The 12,420-nt window shown below is 39.0% G+C and overlaps 1 protein-coding gene across 3 annotated transcripts in view; it reads left to right on the forward strand.

Annotated features, from left to right (window-relative positions):
- The window catches only part of EPHA6 (EPH receptor A6), an 842,774-nt gene that overhangs the window by 696,931 nt on the left and 133,423 nt on the right, over positions 1 to 12,420 (forward strand). The window lies entirely within an intron of this gene.

Consider the following 12,420-nt stretch of genomic DNA (forward strand, 5'->3'; position numbering starts at 1 on the left):
GAAATGCTATACAGGAGTTTGAAAGAGTGTACAGCCCCACATTCCTTTTAAAAACACACACATACATATGTGCACACACCTTTCCTGTATCTTCAGCCCAGTGTTCTAAGAGTCCCCTACCTCTGTGTACTGAAGTGTAGTGGCAAGGATAATTAGGCTCTCCATCTTAGTTCAGGCAGTAATACAGAGCATAGTTCATTGTAACACTGAGAACAGAATGGAGGTGAAAAAGGAAGCATAGTGTAGTAATGAGATCACAACACAGTGAGTGGACTACCGTCAGGCTGAAGGGTGGGAAGAAAAAAATCCACAGGAATAGGCTGGTTTAGATACTGGGCTGAAGCAGGGAAAAGTAACAAACCGCAGGTGCAACTTTTCTCCAGAATGCAAGTTATCAGTCATCATCTAGAATCAGTAGGAGATAATTTTTAATTTGCTAGGATTTGGGGGGCTGGGGAGAGGGTAAGTTAGTAAGTTTCATGTAATTAATTTAATAGGCATCTATTTTAAAGTATGTCTAAAAGCAGAATTTAAATGCCATTGCTTTCCACACTGCATATTTCAATACAGAATGAATTCCTGTCTTAATGTCTTACTTCTTCCCTTTTTAGTAGGAAAATGACAACCTCCTGGAAATACGTTTTCCCTTTTTATAAACTACAGTTCATAGTTTATAAACTATAAATATCTGCTATAGTCACAAAAGTCTAATTAATTCATAAAACACTTTGGATTTTCTGTTTAAGGCAGGAAAGGTTATCTAGTGATGAGAGCAGGAAGGCTGAGCATAATGAAATCTGCCCTAGATTCCTTCTACCAACTGGAAAGAGAAATCTCCTGTCCTTCTGTACCTCAATGTACTTATTCATTCATTCTCTAAATGGGAAGTAACAGATAGTTTTGATATTTTCTCTAGTAAATGTTGGCCACTATACTAACCTGATAGGTGATGCTCATAGGCAATGGTTGTAAACACTTTGAGATCTTCCAATCTTCCAATTAAAAGTACTATTCAGGGTGGTTCTTAATATTTTTAAGAGTTATTACTAGTGTACTTCAAATATAGCCCATGCACTAGATTTCCATGACATTTTAACTATTTGGAGAATTTGAAGCATCTATATTATTCTGTTGAGGTCATTTGGGACAAGGATGACTCATGGATACCAAAGTTCTTAAAATTAATTACAAGCAGAATCTTTAATTCAAACTTGTTTAATTTACTTGTAAATTATTAGAAATTTAATTCTGTACTCCAAAACTAAGTGTTCTTAATTTTGAGAACGATACCTTTCATACAAAATGAAGAGACAATCCTTGCTTTAGGTGGAAAATGGAACTGAGCATTTAAATCTGGAATAATTACCAGTTTCCATAATGAACACCTAGAGAACAGGTTGTTAAGAAAGTTGTGTCAAAAGTGTTTTGGGATAAAATGAAACTAATAATAACAACTGACTTTTCTCTTTCACTGAACATAAAACGTTGCCTTTTATCATTGCACAGGTGCTTCATATTCACTTTTGTAGAATTTGGTATTTGGCTTTGCATCCCTAGGGAATTCCATTAGGTCAAAGATAATTAACTTCAAGCTTAGTTTGGGGTGCAAAGAAGCCCCTTTGCAATTGGTTATCTGACCCTTTGTATTGAGACTTGTCAAAACTTTTTACTTGCTTCCACAATTACAAAACTTGGTAGCATTTTAATGACTAGACTTACTTATTCTAATGTTCTGTCAGTGCTTGCATTCAATGGCCTCATTAAAGTCTTTCATGGATTGCTAGCACTTTTATTTGGGAAGCATGTTTTTCATTCGTCTTGAAAATACTCAACTGCTGTTTACAAAATCAACTCATTATCTCACAATAACTTCCTTGACTTGGCTGTCTGTTATGTCCCAAACAATGTTGTCTCCTTTTAGTCCATCTGCTAACAGTTCAAATTCACTTGACTCAGTCTTAGGGTATGTCTACACTTGCAGCCTATTTCGGAAATATCCCATGCTTGATTTGCATCTTCCTGGTTGGGCGCCATTTTTTTTTTAAACTTACAAGCCCGGAATAACTGCCCGCGTCTACACGCAGCAGTGAAACTGGCGTTCAAAATAAAGCCCTATTTTGATCTACCTGTTAAACCTCATTGCAGGAGGAATAACAGGTAGTTTGAAATAGGGCTTTATTTCGAACGCCCGTTTCACTACCACGTGTAGACACGGGCAATTAGTCCGGGCTTGTAAATTTAAAAAATGGCGCCCAGTTGGGAAGATGCAAATCAAGCGTGGGATATTTAAATCCTGGGCTTGATTTGCACTTTCGAATGCCTACATTTGCATTCCTATTCTGAAATAGGCTGCACATGTAGACATATCCTTACGTAGGTCTGTAATGTTAGTGGTTTGTGGTCTCACATGGCAGCTGTTTTTCTGTAAAGACAGTGAACCTTTCTCAAGTGACATTCATGTGTAGATTTAAGTATTCCTGAAAGCCCTTGTCTAACAATTTGTGGTCCTCTCCTTCTCTCGCTGTAAAGAATTGTGAATTCACCATCTTTGATTCTTCCTTAGTGCCATTTGCGTGCAAGAAAATTTGGAAATGCTCTATTCGCCTCCTCAAATTCTCACTCTTCCATACATGAGTGCTGTAAGAGATTTATGTTTATTTCTTGGCCTGAGTCAAGTAATATGGGTTAGGGTTATAAATGTTTGTACCTTTGCCATATGGCATGGTCCACTGTATTGGCTAGTTATACACACACATTTTCAGTTTTCCTACTTTCATCATTGGAGACTTAATGACCAGTGGCTGATCCTGCTGCTATAGAGTGGAGAAAAACAGGTAACACTGTCAGTGTCTCCTTCATAGCTGATTCTTCTCTCTGATAGTAATGAGTGTGAATGTAAGTCAGCAGGAGAGACTATGACAAGATCCTAGTTTAGTTGCCAGAACCACTACCAGAATAAACTGAAGATGATGAGGGTAGGGACTTTCAGTCCCAGAAAATCCGGCTGAAGCCCTGTCCTTTAGGGCTTATGGCATGGCCTGTACAGCCTCTGATGTGGCAAGCGAGGCAGAAATGATGGTTTATATTTTTTTTTTCTGTGCAGTAAAAACACTAGCTAATTAATCCTCCTAATACCTCTGTCAGTTAAGCATTCAACCATTTTACAGCTCAGGAAAATGGACGCAGAGGGGCTAAGTCAAGGTAAACAGCATTTGCTCTCATGGGCCTCAAAAAATTATTTATGTTCAGGAAACCTATGAGATTGCATTTTCCTAAAGTCAATCAAATAGATCTAATGAAAACTAATGCAAAATTGGTATTAAACTGTGTAGGCAGGGAACAATAATTCTGCTGGACACTTGCATCTCTGTATTGGCTGTAAGCATGTCATCTAAAATCCATCAAAGTAAATTTAAATACTCCCATTGACCTCGGTGGGACCAAGGTCCAAGTGGGTTATTGAGGTGCAGGACAGTTTCCTGTGGCATACAGCACCATTTTTAGACAAATGCCAGAATGTTTGTGGCAGAAATAATTTGTATTACCTGGGTTCAGAGATAGTGGAAGCAAGATTACTATTCTGCACAAAGGGAAGTTTAAGCAGATCTTGTATGGAGAGAGAGTGCTTACATACCCAGCTCCACTGATAAATGAATTGTGCAGCATTTAAAAGAAATTCATAGGCAATGAGAGGAATATTCTGGTTCAGCAACTTTTGTTAGTTTTAGATAGGAAACCAAACTTCACTTAACCTTTTGAACATTTACCTATAATTAGTGAAGCAGTAATAATTAGCACAGTAATTATTGGTCTCTATTGGCAGTGATAATTGCATCTTGTTTCTGGCCAGTGTGTATGGGGGAGGAAACAAGCAACACAAGTGCTGTCAAAATGATAAATGAAAAATATATAAACAATACTTTGACATATAGTGTATTCAAGATAAACAGGGCATGACCAGGAATTATGTGACAGATAACCTAAGCTTTCACTGACCTTTCACAGAACAATAGAAGTAATATGTTTACAAGGTTGAGCACTTCTTGGGATATTTATAAGGACGCAGAAGTATGCTTTCCTGCTATACTAAACTTGCATTTTTTTGCTGTTGGTTTTCCTTAAATTTCTGAAACCTGTAATTTTGGCGAAAGGTTGTGGTTTTCTTTAATTTAATGAATTTTCCTGGCCACAGGTACGATGTAAATTCGTATCATGTTTCTGTTTCTTCTTATATCTTGCTGAGTAGCTCTTGTTTATTATGGAGCATTGAATATTGATGGTGCATAGGAGCCTTTGATATGCAGATGTCACTTTGTTTACACTCCGTGACATACTGTGAGGTCAATAGAGCAAGTGACCCCTTATGCAATGAGACTTCATTTGGGGAAGAAATCATGTCCCTTACCCTTTTTACAGGAGAGTGTATAGCGGTATGAACATCAAAAACATTAAATAGCAGCTTTTAGGGGTGAAATGTCAGCATTAGATTAAATAAGTAAATGATGTTGAAATATATTAGATTATGGCTAGGCCTAACTGGGCTAAACACTTTATCCATCTCTTCAATTAAGCCAGAAGTAAACCAGTTACAGGCAGTCCCTGGGTTACGTACAAGATAGGGACAGTAGGTTTGTTCTTAAGTTGAATCTGTATGTAAGTCGGAACTGGCGTCCAGATTCAGCCGCTGCTGAAACTGATTTGCCTGCTCCTCTTCCCATTGAAGTCTTCAGAAGCAATAGGGCTGGGCATTTCATTAAACAAACTGCAACCATACAGGAAGGATGTAAAGGGCAGTACAGTAAACTAAAAAAGAAGCCACAAGGCTTTTAAAAATAAGTTGGGAAGCAGAAATCTTGAGAGAGACATGAAAAGAACAAAACTTAACCGAAAGAACAAGATGCAATGAATGAAAATTTGCAGAAAAACAATGGAACAATATGCAATTTTTTTCAAATACCTTGTAAATATTACAATTCCGTTTGACAAAGCCCTGTCTGAGATGATTTAGTTGGGATTGATCCTGCTTTTAACAGGGGGCTGGACTCAATGACCTCCTGAGGTCTCTTCCAATGATTCTTTGATTCTATGTCTGTGCTTATGCAAACCTAGCTCAGTAATTATATGGGAATTTGGACAATCTACTCGCATCCTGCCCTTCCATTATTTCAGGATGTTTGGGATCATATCTAATATAAAACAATTAGTGTAAATATGATAATTTGTGATAAATTCATTGCTTGATTTGTACAGTAATTGGTTTTGTTAGTTTTTTATTTAATACTGTAAAAATTGACTGGTTATGCTTCTGTTTTGCTGTATCCTTGGGGTTTTTTTTAGTTCAGGGGGAGAGCTGTTTGGATGGCTTTTTTAAACTTTGGGAAAACATTTATTCCCTGGCATCTGTTCTCCCACTGATGTACACTATTTCTTGTAACTACCAGCAATAGCAGCTAAACATCAAAAAAGATATACAGTATGACTTGGCTGAGTCTATTGTTCCATAAGAAAATGCATAGGTGTACCTAAACATGGGCTTTGGGCCCTGAACACTTACATAAGGAAAGTGGGTGGTTTACTTGTGAGTATTTTTAAATTTTAAAAGTTCTAATTGTAATTACAAGAAGGTCTACGGGTGTTTACTAAATTAGGGCAAGTTTCTAGCTTCATTGAGAAATGTATAAATGTAATCCAAACATTGAATATGGCCCTTCAGTGGGAGGATACCCAATAAAAGTATGAAATCTTACTTGCAGAGATGAACTGACGATATTTTCATATATATTAGAAACTCCAGATCTTACAACCTTCAATATTTATATAGGTGTAATAATAAATATCCTGGGTTTACTTTTACAGTTGTATTTCCATGGTAGATGTTAAAGATTTCATTATAAATAAAGACTACAAAGATTAACATGTACTAAATGTATTCTTTTTTTGTAGGATTAATCTTACATAAAAATTCATTAAAGTGGGCTTTGTTGCATTATTGAAAATGACAACAGGAGAGAACAAGCTGAATATTTTGTCATAGACATGACACTTTATAGTCTCATCCTTATTCATCACTCTATCATTCAATTAAATTGCATACTATCAAAATCCTATGTTATGGAGAAAATTAGAAGGAAAATTAAAAATACATTTGATATGAATTGTTAATGTATCTGGTATTAAGTTACACTACCATGTATGGCAAATATTTCTGCTTTCTTGTTTTTACAAAGAATACATTCCTGGATGAATTAATGCATAATACAAAAAAATGCAATGTATAATGGCAAGACAACAATCAAGGATGTTTTAGCAAAATGCGCTACTCTGATCTGCATTGAGACTCTTGTAAAGCAACAGCCAAATGTAGGCAGCATAGTATTGCCAGGTGAGTATTCAGTTTTGAGAAGCAGCCTAAAGAATCCAGCTTCCTTTTTCAATTAAATATTGTGACCACATCAGTCACTTAAGTGACATATTGAATGGGAAGAGCAGACTGGATCACTATGAGGCCCCACACAAACCAATCACTAAAGCAGCTTTAATACTATCGATTCAGACTTTCAACTAGACTGAAAGTGCTAAACACACATTGAAAAGATGAAAAAGTGAGATACAATATCAGGAAAGAAGAGGACCATCAACAATGACAGCTCTGGAATTGCTTGTGGTCTTCCTGGAGTATGGGCCTTGCAAGCAACAGAATAATAAAGTCTAGCCTCTGCCAGTTCAACTGTCATTTAAAATGTATGTATGTATGCATGTGTAGCGGCACGTCAGAGTTCCCTCGCCTCCTGCACCCCCGTAGTGGCACGAACAGACTCCACCAGCCAGTAGAATAGAGGGAGTTTATCTCCAGGATACAGCACAGCATAGATGTAATCTGGTTACAGGGCAGGCCAAGGATGCCTCAGCTCCCCTTGAGATGGGGGGGACTGGGCCCCTAAATCCCAGACCCTTTCCTAGGCTGCTTCCTCCATGATACCAGACAGAAACTAAAAAACTTTCTTCCAGCCCTGCCCCCAGTCAGGGGCTGGCCTCCCCTCCTTCCTTTGTTTCTCTCCCTGGGAGGTAACTGGTTGGACAGGTTGGGAGACCCCTGCTTAGTGCCTCATCCCCTGTCCTGCTGGGTCGTGCTACAGACAGCAGGCAGTGGGGGTCACCCACAGCCCCAGCATAGCAACCAGCAAGGTACCAACACTACATCACAGCACGTATATATGCAGAGCTATGTGAAAATATCTTCAGGTCATTTCTGCAATTGAGATCATATTTTTATCTGATGTCCTCCCACAGAACTATTCTGTGTTTGGAGTACATCCATATGGCTATCACTGAAGAAAAAAAAGTGACCCTAATTTAGTAATTTAGCGTGTGTCTAGACTACAGGGGTTTTTTGAAAAAAGTGGCCTTTTTTTGAAAAAACTGTACCTGCGTCTAGACTACCGTAGCGTTCTGTTGATAGTAAATCAAAAGAACGTGGTAGTTTTGTCGACGACGGTAAATCTCATTCTACGAGGAATAACGCCTTTTTTTGAAAGTCATCTGTTGAAAAAAGGCACTATTGCATGAAAACAGGGCTTTTTCGAAAGAGAGCGTCTAGAATCTCTTTTGAAAAAGCGAGCTGCTTTTTTGAAAAACCTTCTTATTGTCTAGACGCTCTTTTTCGAAAGAGATTTTTTCGAAAGATACTTTCAAAAAAGCCTCTTTCGAAAGAGGCTTGCAGTCTAAACGTAGCCATAGACTCTACAACTAGAGGAGGGAACAATCCCTGCCTGAAGAACTGCTAATCTGAAGAGACAAAGAATAAAAACTGTGTACCTTTGTGCAGCTAAATAAGTACTAGTTTCTTTGTTTGAACTGTAAAGTCTATAGGGCAGGAAGCAGTGTCTTCCTCCATGTGTAAATCATTCAGCACAATGATGCCTCAACGTGCTACTGTAATATAAATAGTAATGTATGCTGTCTCACCCATAAAGAGAGAAATATCTACTATATGGGTTCTCAACCTTTCCCTATACAGAAGATCTCCCTGGCTGTGTCTACATTGGCATGATTTTGCACAAAAGCGCCCGCTTTTGCACAAAAACATGCTGCCTATCTACACTGGCGGGGAGTTCTTGCACAAGAACACTGACGTTCTAATGTGTGAAATCAGTGCTTCTTGCGCAAGAACTATGATGCTCCTGCTCAGGAATAAGCCCTCTTGTGCAACTGTTCTTGCGCAAGAGGCCAGTGTAGACAGGCAACATGAATTTCTTGTGCAAGAAAGCCCGATGGCTAAAATGGCCATCAGAGCTTTCTTGCACAAGAGAGCGTCTACACTGGCACGGATGCTTTTGCGCAAAAGCACATGCCAGTGTAGATGCTCTCTTGCGCAAATACTTTAACGCCAAAACTCTTGCATTAAAAATATTTTGCAAAATCTTGCCAATGTAGATGCAGCCCCCATGTTTAGTCAGAAACCCCATTCTGTTTGGCATTCTAAAAAAGGCAGGGTGGTTCTAGTCCCTGATAACTGACCACAACTCCCACCTCCCTCTCCAGAAGTTGTGAGTTTCAAACTGAGAACTCCTGGTTTAATAATTAGTGCACAGAACTGGAGTCAGGTGTTGAGGATTCAGGCCTTGGATCAGTTACTGACACTGTATGAGTTAAAGGAATAACTTAACCCCTTTGTACTTATTTCCATATCTCTCAAACTGAAATAATCCCTGCCTCACAGATTGGTTTCAGATTTAGTTGATCATTTGTAAAGTGCTTTGACTTCATAGTATGAAAAATGCTATCCAAGTATCAATACTAATAGAAGTTAAGATTTTTAAATAACTTTATGTAAAGTGGAAACTCTAATGTGGAAAGGTTGCTACTGACTGACATAAGGATGGTTTCTGATTATAATAGACCATTATTAGAATCTGATATTTCATGACAACTTTACATTGTCCTTCTTTCCATAGCTTTAAAAGTTACAATGATCCGAACATTTCTGATCTATGTTGTAGTGAAAGACACACATTAAACTACTTCAAATATTGCATAGTATTACTTGTTAAAATCAAGTCTGTGGTATAGTTTTGAATATTGGAGCCAGTATTTTAAATGTGTACTTGTTTTGTCAGGCACTATAGTACAATAAGAAATTATATTCTGTCCTTACAAGAATCACTAAGAAAAGATTATTTGAAATGGCAGTGAGATGGATTTGAGATCCAGATTAGGGTTTGATCTTGAGGTCAAGTCAGAGCTAGGGCTTGGGATCATATTCAACGGTTCCAAAATTTGGCAATCTGTTCAAACGATGGCAACATTATCTGGGACTGAATTCCTATGAAAACTGCTGTTTTCACAAGATGTTGGCTGCATAACATCAATAAACTAGCCCCGTTCTGATATTGGCTATGATCCAGAAATCAAAGGTACACTTATTAGGTTCTGATATCAATCTTAAATGAAAGTTCAAATAGGTTTGGGTTAGAGAGTTTCCAAATATGGCCTTTCTAGTAAATTTTACAATATCTCTATTTAAGACTCTAAACATTTTTCACAGAATCCTTATTCTGCTGGAGGTTATAGGTAGCCAATTTAGAAACCCATCTGTTCCATTTTTATTAGACCATGACAGTCAAACATAAATAAAGCCTCAGGTACAGGCAGACTCTTGCTGCAAGCATGGGGTGAAGAGTACAAATCTGAGTTTATGAGAAGTTACCAGTATCCTCAGTAGGAATGTGAATGGTTAACTGGTAAACCTGTAAGCATCACCCTTAATGGGTAATGCTTACTGGTTACGGTTAACCGGCAGGCAGGGCCCGTTGTGTGTGGAAGGTGTTCTAACCTGGCCAGAGCAGTCCCCACACATGGCGGGCCTGGCCCTATGCACCGCAAACAGGGGAGCTCCAACCCTGCTGGAACAGGGGGCCACTCCAGCCCAGACGGGCTCAAGCGACCCCCTACTCCCTCATTTAAGCAGTTACCGGTTAAATGTAATAGTTAACTGATTAAATAGGATTTTACATCTTGTGAACTATGAGAGAATTCTTGGGGTACACAAGCTGCAGATCTTCAAAGGTGCATCTCTTCTGTTTGTGTGATGCCATAAATGCATATATGGGTGCTTTTAACAAATCATGTCCTTCCTGTACTTTGCATTGAAACAGGTATTTCTTGACCTATATGAATGCTAATTACATGTAAAATAATATGTTCTTAAGCCTTCTCAGGTGTATGGAGCAAAAAGAACTCTCATATGTGTTTTTAATTTTTTATTTGTATATAGTATATCATCTAAATTAAAGGCCTGAATGCTGACTTATCATGCAGCTTGGCAATGCCCTGTGTTGGAATTTGTACCCTTGAATGAATGGATAACAATGAGAAATACTGTGTTTTCATCAATGATTAATATAATTTTGCTGCATATAATATCTGGTTCTGTAAAGTAAAACATCTAGCAGTATGAAAGTTCATATGATGAGTACCTCTTAACTCAAAGACATTCAATTTATTCAAATATATTTCATAGTAAATTCAAACTGAACAGTGCTTATCATTGTTTGGACTGTTGGACTAAGTAAAAAGGGTACAGTTTTCTTTTAGTTTGTCAGATTACATAAGAGAATGAAATCTGCTTGTACAAGTGCTGGCTTGGTTTTGAGTTGCAAAAGATACATGTTGGCATTGCTGTTTAGATCCAACACTCAGGCAAATAGTTTACTTTTCATTGCTTCAGTGTCTGGTTTCCTAGGTAGTTCAGCCCTCACTCTGCTCCAAATTGGTACACAACAGCTCTTATATGCTTTTGCTCTGAGAAAGTATGCTTATCTACCAACAAAGTTGGCTTTTTGTATGTAGACATTTACTTACTCTTTGCTCTGTCTCTGTTGATAGGCCAGAGAATTTCTGTAGTGTTTATAACTGTCAAATTGTCCTTCCTTTTCCTGTGTTACAACCCCTTTAAATGTCTCAGAACCCTCCTTGTGAGAAGAGCAAAACTGGATGGAGGATTTCAATATTCAGACTTTGGATTTGTTTAGATTCAGAACATGACCCAAATATTGCAAATTCTCTGCATAAAGGAATGGAGGTTTAACTATTGGGTAGCAGCTATGGCCTGAGTGCAGGGCAAACATTATGTCTAAGCAGAATACACAGTTGTATACGGCACTCAAAAAGTTAGGGCACCACTGGGTCTTAATGTCTACCCACCTGCTTCTTCCTAACCCTGTTCTGTGGCTCTGCTTCCTCCAAAGAGGCTCTAGTTAACATAAAAGTGAAAGAGCCTGTCAGAGCTATTAGCAGAATATTGAGCCTGTGAAAGAACCATTCAAGTGGTAATTAAGCCATTTAACAGGCATATGCCAACCCCAAGTATATACTGTCAGTTTCTGAATTTACTGTGATAATCCACAAGACCTTAGTTTAAAATTTGCTTTAAAATTATTTTATTAGTATCTCAAGGAAGATTATAAAATACATCTCTAAAAAATGCCCCCCCACCCCACCCCGGCTGCCGTTGGGCATAGGAGCACCAGTTTAATAGTACTGAATAGGGCCCCATGAATCCTAAGGATGGCCCTGCCTGAGTGCTGCCTAGGGATCTTTGAACCTGAGTTTAGGCCTGTGATGCCTCACAATGGCTCCAGCAAGGAGCACAGTGAAGCAATGCCATGTTATAGGCCAAAAACTACTCAAATAGTTAATGCAGGAGTGGGGAACCTAAGACCCAGGGCCCATATGCGGTCCCCAGCTTGCCTGGATCTGGCCCCTAAGGCTCAGGGCTCTCCCCTCCCCCACACCAGCTTTGGGGAGCCTGCACTGATGCTTCACCCCCCTCTTCTTCCTCTCTTGTGGGCTGGAGCACACACCTAAGTTAATGCCTCAGTCAGGGAAGGAAACGTCCCTTCCTCCTTCAAACATATGGTAGTACAATCAACACTGAAGAAGCCTGGACTTTACACTTTGCATCTAGCTAATTACCATCCAGAATCAATCTTCTGTTCCTGAACAGGCTTATATAGAAGTGAGACAAAGACTGCATACAAGTGTATATAACTGAAGCCAACATCCTAGAACAGTAGTTCCCAACCTTTTTTATGCCGGGGACCAGCAAACTTATTCACAAACCTTTCTTTGGCAGACTGGTAACATTTCATTTGCATAGTTGCACATTATGCAAATAGTGAATATGCAAATATGCAAATACAGTGTTATCTGGCCGCCTAGCCCCAATCCAGCCCCTTGCTCCCCAGTTCCTAACACTTTTTGACCCCCACCCATGTGCCCTTTGACCCTTTAACGTCAGACCCCTATAGCCCATGCTAACAGCCTCTTGCCCCATGACCCTCACCCAATGCCCCTTCCCCCCCGACTCCAACACTCCCCAGTGTGAGGTTGCTCCCTAGGGACCTTTGCTGTTACTGCTGC

The sequence above is a fragment of the Pelodiscus sinensis genome, chromosome 1 (genome assembly GCF_049634645.1).
Source record: "Pelodiscus sinensis isolate JC-2024 chromosome 1, ASM4963464v1, whole genome shotgun sequence".
NCBI classification, from domain to species: Eukaryota; Metazoa; Chordata; order Testudines; family Trionychidae; genus Pelodiscus; species Pelodiscus sinensis.